The sequence below is a fragment of the Pristiophorus japonicus genome, chromosome 6 (assembly GCF_044704955.1).
Source record: "Pristiophorus japonicus isolate sPriJap1 chromosome 6, sPriJap1.hap1, whole genome shotgun sequence".
NCBI classification, from domain to species: domain Eukaryota; kingdom Metazoa; phylum Chordata; class Chondrichthyes; family Pristiophoridae; genus Pristiophorus; species Pristiophorus japonicus.
In genome coordinates this window covers 181,219,559-181,232,332 of record NC_091982.1, presented here as the reverse complement: position 1 = coordinate 181,232,332, position 12,774 = coordinate 181,219,559, and the positions used below count along the sequence as shown (strand labels likewise).

General features: G+C 46.4%; 1 protein-coding gene across 6 annotated transcripts in view; it reads left to right on the top strand.

Moving 5' to 3' along the window:
• The window catches only part of LOC139265897 (lisH domain-containing protein ARMC9), a 182,921-nt gene that overhangs the window by 19,002 nt on the left and 151,145 nt on the right, over window positions 1-12,774 (top strand). For 5 of the 6 annotated variants that reach the window (XM_070883460.1, XM_070883459.1, XM_070883457.1 and 2 more), the window contains exon 1: window positions 11,164-11,253. The exons of the other annotated variant lie outside the window; for it this stretch is intronic. The gene's annotated coding sequence lies outside the window, so the exon portion shown is untranslated. Of the gene's footprint in view, window positions 1-11,163; window positions 11,254-12,774 lie in introns of those variants that run through there. 6 annotated transcript variants of the gene reach the window in all.

The window sequence follows — 12,774 nt, the reverse complement described above, 5'->3', positions numbered from 1 at the left end:
CCGATGCCCTCAATAAAAAAGTCTCGCAGTATCTCCGCTCTGCATGCATCTGGGAACTTACATAGGCTCACCAGTCGCCGGAGATCTGCCACGAAGTCTGGAACGCTTTGCCCTTCTCGCCGCCGGTGCATGTAAAACTGCTGTCTCGCCATGTGCATGCTGCTCGCTGGTTTAAGGTGTTCCACGATCAACTTACTGAGCTCTTCAAACGTCTTGTCCGCCGGCTTCTCTGGCGCTAGAAGGTCCTTCATCAGGGAGTAAGTTCTGGATCCAGAAACCGTCAGGAGATGAGCCCTGCATTTGTCAGCCGAATCCTGTCTCAACCATTCCTTAGTGACAAAACTTTGCTGTAGTCTCTCAATAAAGTCGTCCCAATCATCACCAACACAGTACCTCTCTTCTGTGCTGCTCGTGGCCATGCTCATGTGGTTTAAATCCCAATTTCTCGTCGCCAATGATATGTCCTTACTATACAGTATAAATGCACACGAGTCCCATACTTGAGAGAAGGTCACTCTGTGACCAGTTACCTTTATTACCAAGACCTCAAATGATGAAGGTGGGTGGAGCTTCCCCTTTTATAGCTGAAAGTCCAGGTTAAGAGTGTCTCCCACAAGTTCGCCCCTTGTGGTCAATGTTCTCAAGGTGGACAACTTCGGTCAGCTTATACATGGGTTACAATGATAGTTGAATACATGACAACTTGAACTGACGAAAACTTCTCCTTTTATGACAGAATATCACAGTTAAAAAAACCCTAAAATGTTGAACCTTGTTGAAAGAAGTGTAACTGGGTTTTGAACAGCGTACTGACTGCTGAATAACCGTTCTGGCACTAATTTTATATTTGTGGGATGTCAAATATTTCCATTAATATGATGAAGAATTCCAATTTTTTAAGGTTTTTTTTTAATGTTTGTTTTTGATTTTTCAACTTCTACCGAAATCATATGTGTATGACCCAATCTTTATTTCACTCTTTGTGCAATTTATTAAAAATAAATTAGAATCTGTGCATTTTACTTCTTGGTTTCTTGTCTATGAGAATTCTTCAGTGTGATTGGCTGCTTAGCCATCTTGATGACATCACTGTTGCTGGACACTGGTGATTCATCTGATTTGGCCCCAGATTCAAACTAAGGTCGGGAGAGCTTACATAGAATATACAGCACAGAAAAGGCCATTCGGCCCAACTAATCCATGCCGGTGCTTAGCTCCACTTGAACCTTCTCCCATCCTTTCTAATTTAATTCTATCAGGAAAACCCTCTATTCCCTACTCCTTCATATGCTTATCTAGCTTCTCCTTAAATGCATCTATACTATTCGCTTCAACCACTCCCTGTGGTAGCAAGTTCCACATTCTCACCACTCTCTGGGTGAAGAAGTTTCTTCTGAATTCCCTATTTGATTTCTTGGTGACTATCTTATATTGATGGCCTCTAGTTATGCTCTTCCCCACAAGTGGAAGCACTCTCTCTGCATCTACTCTATCAAAACCTTTGATAATTTTAAAGACCTCTATTAAGTCACCCCTCAGCCTTCTCTTTTCAAGAGAAAAGAGACCCAGTCTATTTATCTTTTTCTGATAGGTATAACCTTGCAGTTCTGGTATCATTCTTGTAAAACTTTTTTGGCTCCTCCCCAGTGCCTCTATATCCTTTTTATAATAAGGCGACCAGAACTGTACACAGTACTCCCAAGTATGGTCTAACCAAGGTTCGATATATGTTCAGCATAACTTCTCTACTTTTCAATTCTATCCCTCTAGAAATAAACCTTAGTGCTTGGTTTGCTTTTTTATGGCCCTATTAAGCTGTGTCGCTACTTTTAATGATTTGCGTATTTGTATTCACATATCCCTTTGCTCCTCTACCCCATTTAGATTCTTATTTTCCAAGTAATATGTGACCTCCTTATTTTTCTTACCAAAATGTAATCCATCATTCTTATCTGTGTTGATATTCACTTGCCAATTATATGCCCGTTTGCAAGCTTATTAATATTGTCTTGTAACAGTCCTACTCACTATCAACTATCCCTCAATTTGGTGCCGTCCGTAAATTTAGAAATTGTGTTTTTGATTCCAAAGTCTAAATTGTTAATATAGATTGTGAACAACAGTGGTCCCAGCATTGATCCTTGTGGGACACCAGTTCCCAAATTCTGCCACTCTGAATTGCTATCCTTTGCCCCAACTTGCTGCTTTATGTCTTGCAGCTAGCTACCCTTTCTGCCACTTTACCCCTGACTCCACATGCTTTGACCTTATTCAAGTGCTGAACTAAGTGCTTTTGGAAATCTAGATATATTACATCTGTCGCATTACTCTTGTCTAATCTCTCTATCACCTCTTCAAAGAATTGAATAAGGTTAGTCAAGCAAGACTTTCCCTTTTGAAACCCATGCTGACTATTCATTGTTATATTTTTGGTTTCTAGATGTTTTTTTATTTCCTCCTGTAGTAAGGATTCCATTATATTTCCTACCACTGATATTAAACTGACTGGGATATCAGGAAAACTCCCTGCTCTTTGCTTTGGACTTTACAGATGAAGTGAGAAGTCAATGTGAAGCATTTCCTTGGAGATGCTCAATCAGAAGTGCAGCAGACACTCACTTTATGCGCATAAATGAAATATCCACCACATCTCTGGCAAAGTTACAGTTGTGGATGGGGAACAGCTCTGAGGAAACTCCTGGCCAATCAAACTGTGAGATCCTGTCCTGTCTAAGTACTATGAGTACTATTCTTACTCTGCTAATTCAGGCTTTTGGTGCTCACAAAGCAACAAGAGAAATTTGGTCAACAACACAATGTCTAAATAGGTGGTGTTATGACCAATGGCTCCTTCAGCCAAAAAGACAAGAAAAAAGAAAGACCTGCATTTATGTAGCATCTTTCATAACCTCTTGACTCAGAAGTAAGAGTGCTGCCAACTGAGCCATGGCTGACACGGCCAAGGACCTGAAAGCAGCATCTTTCGTGGTCAGGGCAATCTTTGCTAGCTGGTGCTTAAATTACTAAAATGGAACAAACTTTCAGTCTGACCTAATTTCTGAACTGCATTTTTGTTTATTGCAGAGAACTTTTTCTAGCATAAGTGCAGATGCTGCCTTCCTATCAGTCATATCTTTACTTTGAGGATGTAAGCATCCTGCTAGTAATCAACCATCCTACATTCGCAAATGACAATTAAAATTTTTAGATCAAGCTGTGGTCTCCTTGCATTTACAGATTCACATTTAAATCCAAGCAAGAGGCATATAAATTGGCCAGATAAAGCAGCAAACCTGAGGACTGGGAGAAATTTAGAATTCAGCAGAGGAGGACAAAGGGTTTAATTAGGAGGGGGAAAATAGAGTATGAGAGGAATCTTGCCGGGAACATAAAAATTGACTGCAAAAGCTTCTATAGATATGTGAAGAGAAAAAGATTAGTGAAGACAAACGTAGGTCCCTTGCAGTCAGATTCAGGTGACTTTATAATGGAGAACAAAGAAATGGCAGACCAGTTGAACAAATACATTGGTTCTGTCTTCATGAAGGAAGACACAAATAACCTTCTGGAAGTACTAGGGGACCGAGGGTCTAATGAGAAGGAAGAACTGGAGGATATCCTTATTAGGCGGGAAATTGTGTTAGGGAAATTGATGGGATTGAAGGCCGATAAATCCCTGGAGCCTGATAATCTGTACCCCAGAGTACTTAAGCCAGTGGCCCTAGAAATAGTGGATGCATTGGTGATCATTTTCCAACAGTCTATCGACTTTGGATCAGTTGCTATGGACTGGAGGGTAGCTAACGTAATACCACTTTTTAAAAAAGGAGGGAGAGAGAAAGTGGGTAATTATAGACCGGTTAGCCTGACATCAGTAGTGGGAAAAATGTTGGAATCAATTATTAAAGATGAAATAACAGCGCATTTGGAAAGCAGTGACAGGATCGGTCCAAGTCAACGTGGATTTATGAAAGGGAAATCATGCTTGACAAATCTTCTGGAATTTTTTGAGGATGTAACTGGTAGAGTGGACAAGGGAGAACCAGTGGATGTGGTGTATTTGGACTTTCAAAAGGCTTTTGACAAGGTCCCACACAAGAGATTGGTGTGCAAAATTAAAGCACATGATATTGGGGGTAATATACTAACCTGGATAGAGAACTGGTTGGCAGACAGGAAGCAGAGAGTCAGGGTAAACGGGTCCTTTTCAGAATGGCAGGCAGTGACTAGTGGGGTGCCGCATGGCTCAGTGCTGGGACCCCAGCTCTTTACAATATACATTAATGATTTGGATGAAGGAATTGAGTGTAATATCTCCAAGTTTGCAGATGACACTAAACTGGGTGGTGGTGTGAGCTGTGAGGAGGATGCTAAGAGGCTGCAGGGTGACATGGACAGGTTAGGTGAGTGGACAAATGCATGGCAGATGCAGTACAATGTGGATAAAAGTGAGGTTATCCACTTTGGGGGCAAAAACACGAAGGAATTATATTATCTGAATGGTGGCAGATTAGGAAAAGGGGGGGAGCAATGAGACCTGGGTGTCATGGTACATCAGTCATTGAAAGTTGGCATGCAGGTACAGCAGGCTGTGAAGAAGGCAAATGGTATGTTGGCCTTCATAGCTAGGGGTTTTGAGTATAGGAGCAGGGAGGTCTTACTGCAGTTGTTCAGGGCTTTGGTGAGGCCTCACCTGGAATATTGTATTCAGTTTTGGTCTCCTAATCTGAGGAAGGACGTTCTTGCTACGGAGAAAGTGCAGCAAAGGTTCAGCAGACTGATTCCCGGGATGCTGGACTGACATGAGGAGAGACTGGATCGACTGGGCCTCTATTCACTGGAGTTTAGAAGGATGAGAGGGGATCTCATAGAAACATATAAAATTCTGATGGGACTGGACAGGTTGGATGCAGGAAGAATGTTCCCGATGTTGGGGAAGTCCAGAACCAGGGGACACAGTCTAAGGATAAGGGGTAAGCCATTTAGGACTGAGATGAGGAGAAATCTCTTCACTCAGAGAGTTGTTAACATGTGGGATTCCCTACCGCAGAGAGTTGTTGATGCCAGTTGATTGGATATATTCAAGAGAGAGTTAGATATGGCCCTTACGGCTAAAGGGATCAAGGGATATGGAGAGAAGACAGGAAAGGAGTACTGAGGTGAATGATCAGCCATAATCTTATTGAATGGTGGTGCAGGCTCGAAGGGCCGAATGGCCTACTCCTGCACCTATTTTCTATGTTTCTATGTGTTGTGTACCGTTAAAGCATGCACTCCCATGTTCTGCCAACAGGGAGCTCATCCCCTGAAGTCCCAAAGGATCCCATCATCCCTTGGGAGCTCTGTATATAAGCCAGCCCCTCAGGCCTGTTCCTCACTCTGGAGTGTCTTGTTAAAGACTGAGGTCGCTGTTACTTTAACCTGTGTGCAGCTTCATCTGTGTTAGGAACACAATAACTGGCAACGAGAATATGAATCCAAAGCAAAGATGCAGCAAGCTGTGGCCTTCCTGGAGAATTTCTCGGAGGGTGAGGACTGGGAAGCCTATGTCGAACGGCTAGACCAGTACTTTGTAGCCAATGAACTGGACGGAGAAGGAAGCGCTGCAAAAAGGAGAGCGGTCCTCCTCACAGTCTGCGGGGCACCGACCTACAGCCTCATGAAGAATCTTCTGGCTCCGGTGAAACTCACAGATAAGTCATATGAGGAGCTGTGTACACTGGTTTGGGAGTATCTTAACCCGAGGGAGAGCATGCTGATGGCGAGGTATCGGTTCTACACGTGCCAGCGATCTGAAGGTCAGGAAGTGGCGAGCTACGTCGCTGAACTAAGGCGACTTGCAGGACAATGTGAGTTTGATGGCTACCTGGAGCAAATGCTCAGAGACTTTTTTGTACTGGGTATTGGCCACGAGACCATCCTACAAAAACTTTTGACTGTAGAGACACCGACCCTCAGTAAGGCCATTGTGATAGCACAGGCGTTTATGTCCACCAGTGATAACACCAAACAAATCTCTCAGCACACAAGTACTAGCAATGTTCATAAATTAACTGGTACTGCGTTTGCGAGCAGAAACGTACAGGGCAGAAACCACAAGTCTGCAACTGTCAGCAGGCCTCAGGTGACCCAGATGACTCACAGTCCCCAACAAAGGATGAATGCAAGGCAATTCACACCTTGTTGGCGTTGTGGAGGCTTCCATTCAGCCTATTCATGCCGCTTCAAAGGGTATGTTTGCAAGAGCTGTGGAATAATGGGACACCTCCAACGAGCTGCAAGCTCTGCAAAACCTGCTAACCACCACGTGGCAGAGGAAGATCAGACCATGGTGGATCAAAGCAATTTCGAGCCTCAGAGAGAGGAGGCAGATGCTGAAGTACACGGGGTGCACACATTTTCAACGAAATGTCCAACTATAATGCTAAACGTAAAATTGATTGGGTTACCCATAGCCATGGAACTGGACACTACCGCTAGCCAATCCATCATGAGCAAAAAGATGTTTGAAAGACTGTGGTGCAACAAGGCATTCAGACCAGCCCTGAGCCCCATCCACACGAAACTGAGAACGTACACCAAAGAGCTTATCACTGTCCTGGGCAGCGCCATGGTCAAGATCACCTACGCGGGCATGGTGCATGAACTGCCACTCTGGATTGTCCCGAACGATGGCCCCACACTGCTTGGAAGAAGCTGCCTGGGCAAAATCCGCTGGAACTGGGATGACAATCGAGTGCTATCACATGTCGATGAGGCCTCATGTACCCAGGTTCTTAACAAATTTCCTTCCCTTTTTGAGCCAGGCATTGGAAACTTTTCCGTGGCGAAGGTGCGGATCCACTTGGTCCCAGAGGCACGACTCATTCACCACAAGGCGCAAGCGGTACCTCACGTGATGAGGGAGAGAGTGGAAATCGAGCTGGGCAGGCTGCAACGCGAAGGCATGATCTCCCCAGTGTAATTCAGCGAGTGGGCCAGCCCGATTGTTCCAGTACTCAAAAGTGATGGCACGGTCAGGATTTGCGGCGATTATAAAGTAACTATTAATCTTTTCTCGCTGCAGGACCAATACCCGCTACCTAAGGCAGATGACCTATTTGCGACGCTGGCAGGAGGCAAGACATTCACCAAGCTCGACCTGACTTCGGCCGACATAGCAGGAGCTGGAGGAGTCTTCGAAGGGCCTCACCTGCATCAACACGCACAAGGGACTGTTCATCTACAACAGACGCCCGTTTGGAATTCGGTCGGCTGCAGTGATCTTCCAGAGAAACATGGAGAGCTTACTCAAGTCGGTACCACACATGGTGGTCTTTCGGGACGACATATTGGTCACGGGTCGGGACACCGCCGAGCACCTACAAAACCTGGAGAAGGTCCTCCAGCAACTGGATCGCGTAGGGCTGCGGCTGAAGAGGTTGAAATGCGTCTTCATGGCAACAGAAGTGAGTTTTTGGGGAGAAAGATCGCAGCGGACAGCATTCGGCCCACAGATGCCAAGACAGACGCTATCAGGAACGTGCCCAGGCCACAGAACGTCACGGAGCTGCGGTCGTTCCTGGGACTCCTCAGCTATTTTGGTAACTTCCTACCGGGGTTAAGCACCCTTTTAGAACTCCTACATGTGTTATTGCGCAAAAGTGAGAACTGGGTATGGGAAAAAAAAACAAGTAATTGCTTTTGAGAAAGCCAGAAACATTTTATGCTCCAACAAGCTGCTTGTATTGTATAACCCGTGTAAAAGAATTGTGCTAGCACGTGATGCGCCATCGTACGGAGTCGGGTGTGTATTACAACAAACTAATGTTGCGGGGAAGTTGCAACCTGTCGCCTATGCTTCCAGGAACTTGTCTAAGGCCGAGAGGGCCTACAGCATGATTGAGAAAAAGGCATTAGCGTGTGTGTTCGGGGTAAAGAAAATGCATCAGTATCTGTTTGGCCTCAAGTTTGAGCTGGAAACCGAGCACAAGCCCCTCACATCCCTGTTCGCTGAAAACAAGGGGATAAATACTAATGCCTCAGCCTGCATACAAAGGTGGGCACTTGTGCTATCAGCGTATAATTATACCATCCGCCACAGGCCAGGCACCGTGAACTGTGCGGATGCTCTCAGTCGGCTACCATTGCCCACCACAGGGGTGGAAATGGCGCAGCCTGCAAACTTGTTGATGGTGGCGCAGCCCGCAGACTTGTTGATGGTGATGGAAGTGTTTGAAAATGATAAATCACCTGTCACGGCCCGCCAGATTAGGACTTGGACCAGCCAAGGTCCTCTGCTGTCCCTCGTAAAAAAACTGTGTGCTGCAAGGGAGCTGGGCCAGCATCCCCGTTGAAATGCAAGAGCCAATCAAGCCGTTCCAGCGGCGAAAGGACGAGCTGTCCATTCAGGCAGACTGCCTGTTGTGGGGTAACCGCGTAGTGCTACCAAAAAAGGGCAGGGAGACGTTCATCTCTGATCTCCACAGCACACACCCGGGTATAGTAATGATGAAAGCGATAGCAAGATCCCACGTGTGGTGGCCCGGTATCGACTCTGACTTAGAGTCCTGTGTACGGCAATGCAGCATATTTGCTCAGTTGAGCAATGCGCCCAGAGAGGCACCACTAAGTTTGTGGTCCTGGCCCTCCAGACCATGGTCGAGGATCCATGTCGACCATGCGGGCCCGTTTCTCGGTAAAATGTTCCTGGTGGTGGTGGATGCTTTTTCAAAATGGATTGAATGTGAAATAATGTTGGGAAGCACCGCCACCGCCACCATTGAAAGCCTGAGGGCCATGTTTGCCACCCACGGCCTGCCTGACATACTGGTCAGTGACAACGGGCCATGTTTCACTAGTGCCGAATTTAAAGAATTCATGACCCGCAATGGGATCAAACATGTCACCTCGGCCCCGTTTAAACCAGCCTCCAATGGGCAGGCAGAGCGGGCAGTACAAACCATCAAACAGAGCCTTAAACGAGTCACAGAAGGCTCACTCCAAACCCGCCTGTCCCGAGTACTGCTCAGCTATCGCATGAGACCCCACTCGCTCGCAGGGGTGCCCCCGGCTGAGCCACTCATGAAAAGGACACTTAAAACCAGACTCTTGCTGGTTCACCCCAACCTGCATGATCAGGTAGAGAGCAGGCGGCAGCAACAAAATGTAAACGATGGTCGCGCCACTGTGTCATGGGAAATTGATCTGAATGACCGTTTCTGTGATAAACTATGGACATGGTCCCAAGTGGATCGTGGGCACGGTAATAGCTAAAGAAGGGAGTAGGGTGTTTGTCGTCAAACTCGACAACGGACAAATTTGCAGAAAGCAGCTGGACCAAACGAGGCTGCGGTTCACAGACTGCCCTGAACAACCCACAGCAGACACCATCTTTTTCGAGCCCAAAACACATACCCAAAGGATCAATGACACCACGCCGGACCAGGAAATCGAACCGATCACGCCCAACAGCCCAGCAAGGCCAGGCTCACCTAGTAGCCCTGGAGAGCCAACAACACGCCAACCCAGCGAGGGCACAGCCAACACACCAGAACACACATTTGTACCGAGGCAGTCCACCAGGGAAAGAAAGGCTCCTGACCGCCTCACCTTGTAAATAGTTTTCACTTTGACTTTGGCAGGGGGAGTGATGTGTATCTGTAAAGCATGCACTCCCATGTTCCACCACCAGGGAGCACATCCCCTGAAGTCCCAAAGGATCCCAGCATCCCTTGGGAGCACTGTATATAAGCCGGCCCCTAAGGCCTGTTCCTCATTCTGGAATGTCTTATTAAAGACTGAGGTCACTGTTACTTTAACCTCCCTGTGTGTAGCCTCATCTGTGTTAGGAACACAATACTATGTCTATGTTTCTATGTTTGCACAATGAGGGTAAAATTGAACCCTGACTTGGGTGCATAATGAGCAGTAGTGGTTAGCCGTCCATTGTATATTCCACCCGATTTTCCTTTCATTGACTTCAATTGAAACGGACTTCATACTGCCCGTTTTACGTCCTGCTGAAGGTGAAAGTTTCGCCGAATGGAAAGGACAAATCAGGCCGCTTGTACAACAGACAGGCAATCCGCGACCAGTTGCTAATGATATTTACTGTTTTTATTCTATAGTTGGGATTTTGAATTTAACAAAGGTAGCAGCGATCACCTTTCTGTCCCCTACAACAACAATTTGTATTTATATAGTGCCTTTAACATAGTAAAACGTCCCAAAGCACTTCACGGGAGTGCTGTAAGACAAAATTTGACACCGAGCCACTAAAAAGAAATTAGCGCAGATGACGTCATAGATGTAGGATTTAAGGAGTGTCTTAAAGGAGGAATGAGTGGTAGAGAGGCAGAGGTTTAGGGAGGCAGTTCCAGAGCTTAGGATCTAGGCAACAGGAGGCACGGCCACCAATGGGTGAGCGATTAAAAACAGAAATGCTCAAGGTGGCCGAATTTGAGGAGCGCAGATATCTTGGAAGGGGAGGTGGGTGGTTTGTGGGGCTGAAGGAGATTAGAGATAGATAGGGGAGAATCTATGGAGAGATTTGAACACAAGGATGAGAATTTTGAAATTGAGGTGTTGCTTAACCGGGAGCACAAGACTTGGTGTGAGTTCGGACACAGGCAGCCAAGTTTTTAGAATGTATGTGGCCAGCCAGGAGTACATCAAAAATGAGCTATAGTTACAATTCATTAAAAAATTTCAAGCACTGGTGACCAGTTTAAAGTTGGTGGAGTACAGCTAAACTGCAAATGCCAACTTCAACGAGACAAGACCATTGACAAGATGGGAAGTTGCATTTGGCTTTAGTGGGTTATTAGTTGTTGGTTATTTCATTGAAAATAAAAATCACCACAAAAGATTCTAGGTGTTCAGCTCGTTGACATTTTTTTAATGGGTTTACCCAGTGGATAATCCTGTTCTCCTAGGAGATTGCACCCAGTAACTAACCACAAATCAGGGGCCAAGGAGGAGGAGTCCTGCAGATGTTGACGAGAAGCAATGCCTGACACGTCAACATCTGAACTCCTTTGCAGAAGCTGAGCGTCCCCAGCCATTTTTTGTCATTTATTTCAGGAGGGGCGGGGCCGCAGGCCTGCCGCCGCACAACACTTTACGACGAGCGTGGACCGTCAATTGTGATTGTTTGCCGTCGCGGTTGCCTGGTGTCGCCAAGGAGCTATTTCCGGTCGCTTGCTGGCAGCTCATCGCAGCGAATGAGTTTCACCGGTGCGGCGATTCGTTGATCGGAGCGGGGAGCGCAAGGTATTCGGGGCGAGGCGGTGGTGTCACTGACCTCTTCGCTACAAATAAAATAACCTGGCAGAATAGATGTCAATAACTACAGATACTGAGAGCTGAAGTTTATGAACACGACGAGTCTGTTTGGCGCGGCCGCAGATTCCCAGCTCCACTGACAGTCAGGCTGAGGTTGCGGTTCTCAGCTCAGGCTCCAGTGTCACCAGCAGGTTTACCTTTAAGCAGTAATCACGGCTCCTAATGATTTAAATGGGGTTGCCATTTGTAATGACCCTAATCATCATCATAGGCAGTCCCTCGTAATCGAAAACTTGCTTCCATTCTAAAAATGAGTCCTTAGGTGGCTGAATCGTCCAATACGAGAACCACAGTCCCCGTCACAGATGGGACAGATAGTCATTGAGGGGAAGGGGTGGGTGGGACTGGTTTGCCGCACGCTCTTTCCGCTGTCTGCGCTTGATTTCTGCACGCGCTCGGCAATGAGACTCAAGCTGCTCAGCGCCCTCCCGATGCACTTCCTCCACTCAGGGCGGTCTTTGGCCAGGGTTAAGGAGACACTGGGTTACCCCAGTATTTGAAACCAATAAATAACAGCGGACTGCCCCCACTTTCAAGGGACACAAGTAAAAAAGAACCGAAGCAAAAATAAAACAAAGGACTTATGAACTTAAATAATATTATTTGCATTATCCATCACCCCCTCCAGTCCCTGCGGTGCCCACCGGTCATGGAAGGCCTTAAGTGTGGTGGCGGACAGCGTGTATTCCTTCTCCAGGGACACCCGGGCGCAGACCCCCACGAGCCGCATCCCACCTGGACCTGTGGATGGCCACCTTGGCCAGGACCAGATCCACGAGGAGGCCCATCCCTCCTTCGCACCAGGTAGCCAAAGATCAGGAGCATGGGACTAAAGTGGAGATGGATTTGAAATTTATTGCACTCCTTTTCATTATACATATCATTGCTGGCTCCCCTGTTTAAATTACAACAGTTTTTATGAAGACTGCTACTCATATCTTGCTGCAAAATTTGTTGTGCCTTAATATTAAAGGACAGTATTATTTGTGCAACATTTCTTGTTATTTTTAACTTTGCTCTGCTATAAATTAGTTTTACATTTTTTTGTCGCCTGTTTCACCGTTTTCCTTTTCTGTTCTGATTTTTTTTTTGAGAGCGCTCTGGTGCACAAATATAATGGCCTGAATTTTGCAGTGGGCGGTTTACCTAGAACATAAGAACATAAGAATTAGGAGCAGGAGTAGGCCATACGGCCTTTCGAGCCTGCTCTGTCATTCGTACCTACGGAGAATGGCGCCAGCAGAATGGGCACTTACCTGATGGGGATTCTCCTTTGTGAACTTGCTGGCAGATGCTGCATAGCAGAGGGCACATAATGGCCCACAGATGCAGAGTGTGCGGAAGCGTACCTGGGATCACATGGGCTGGTGCTCCAATCAGGAAACAGAAGCAGCATGTATTTGGAAAATTTATCTTTGAAGCTTTATATTTGGAGAATTGATCTTTGAA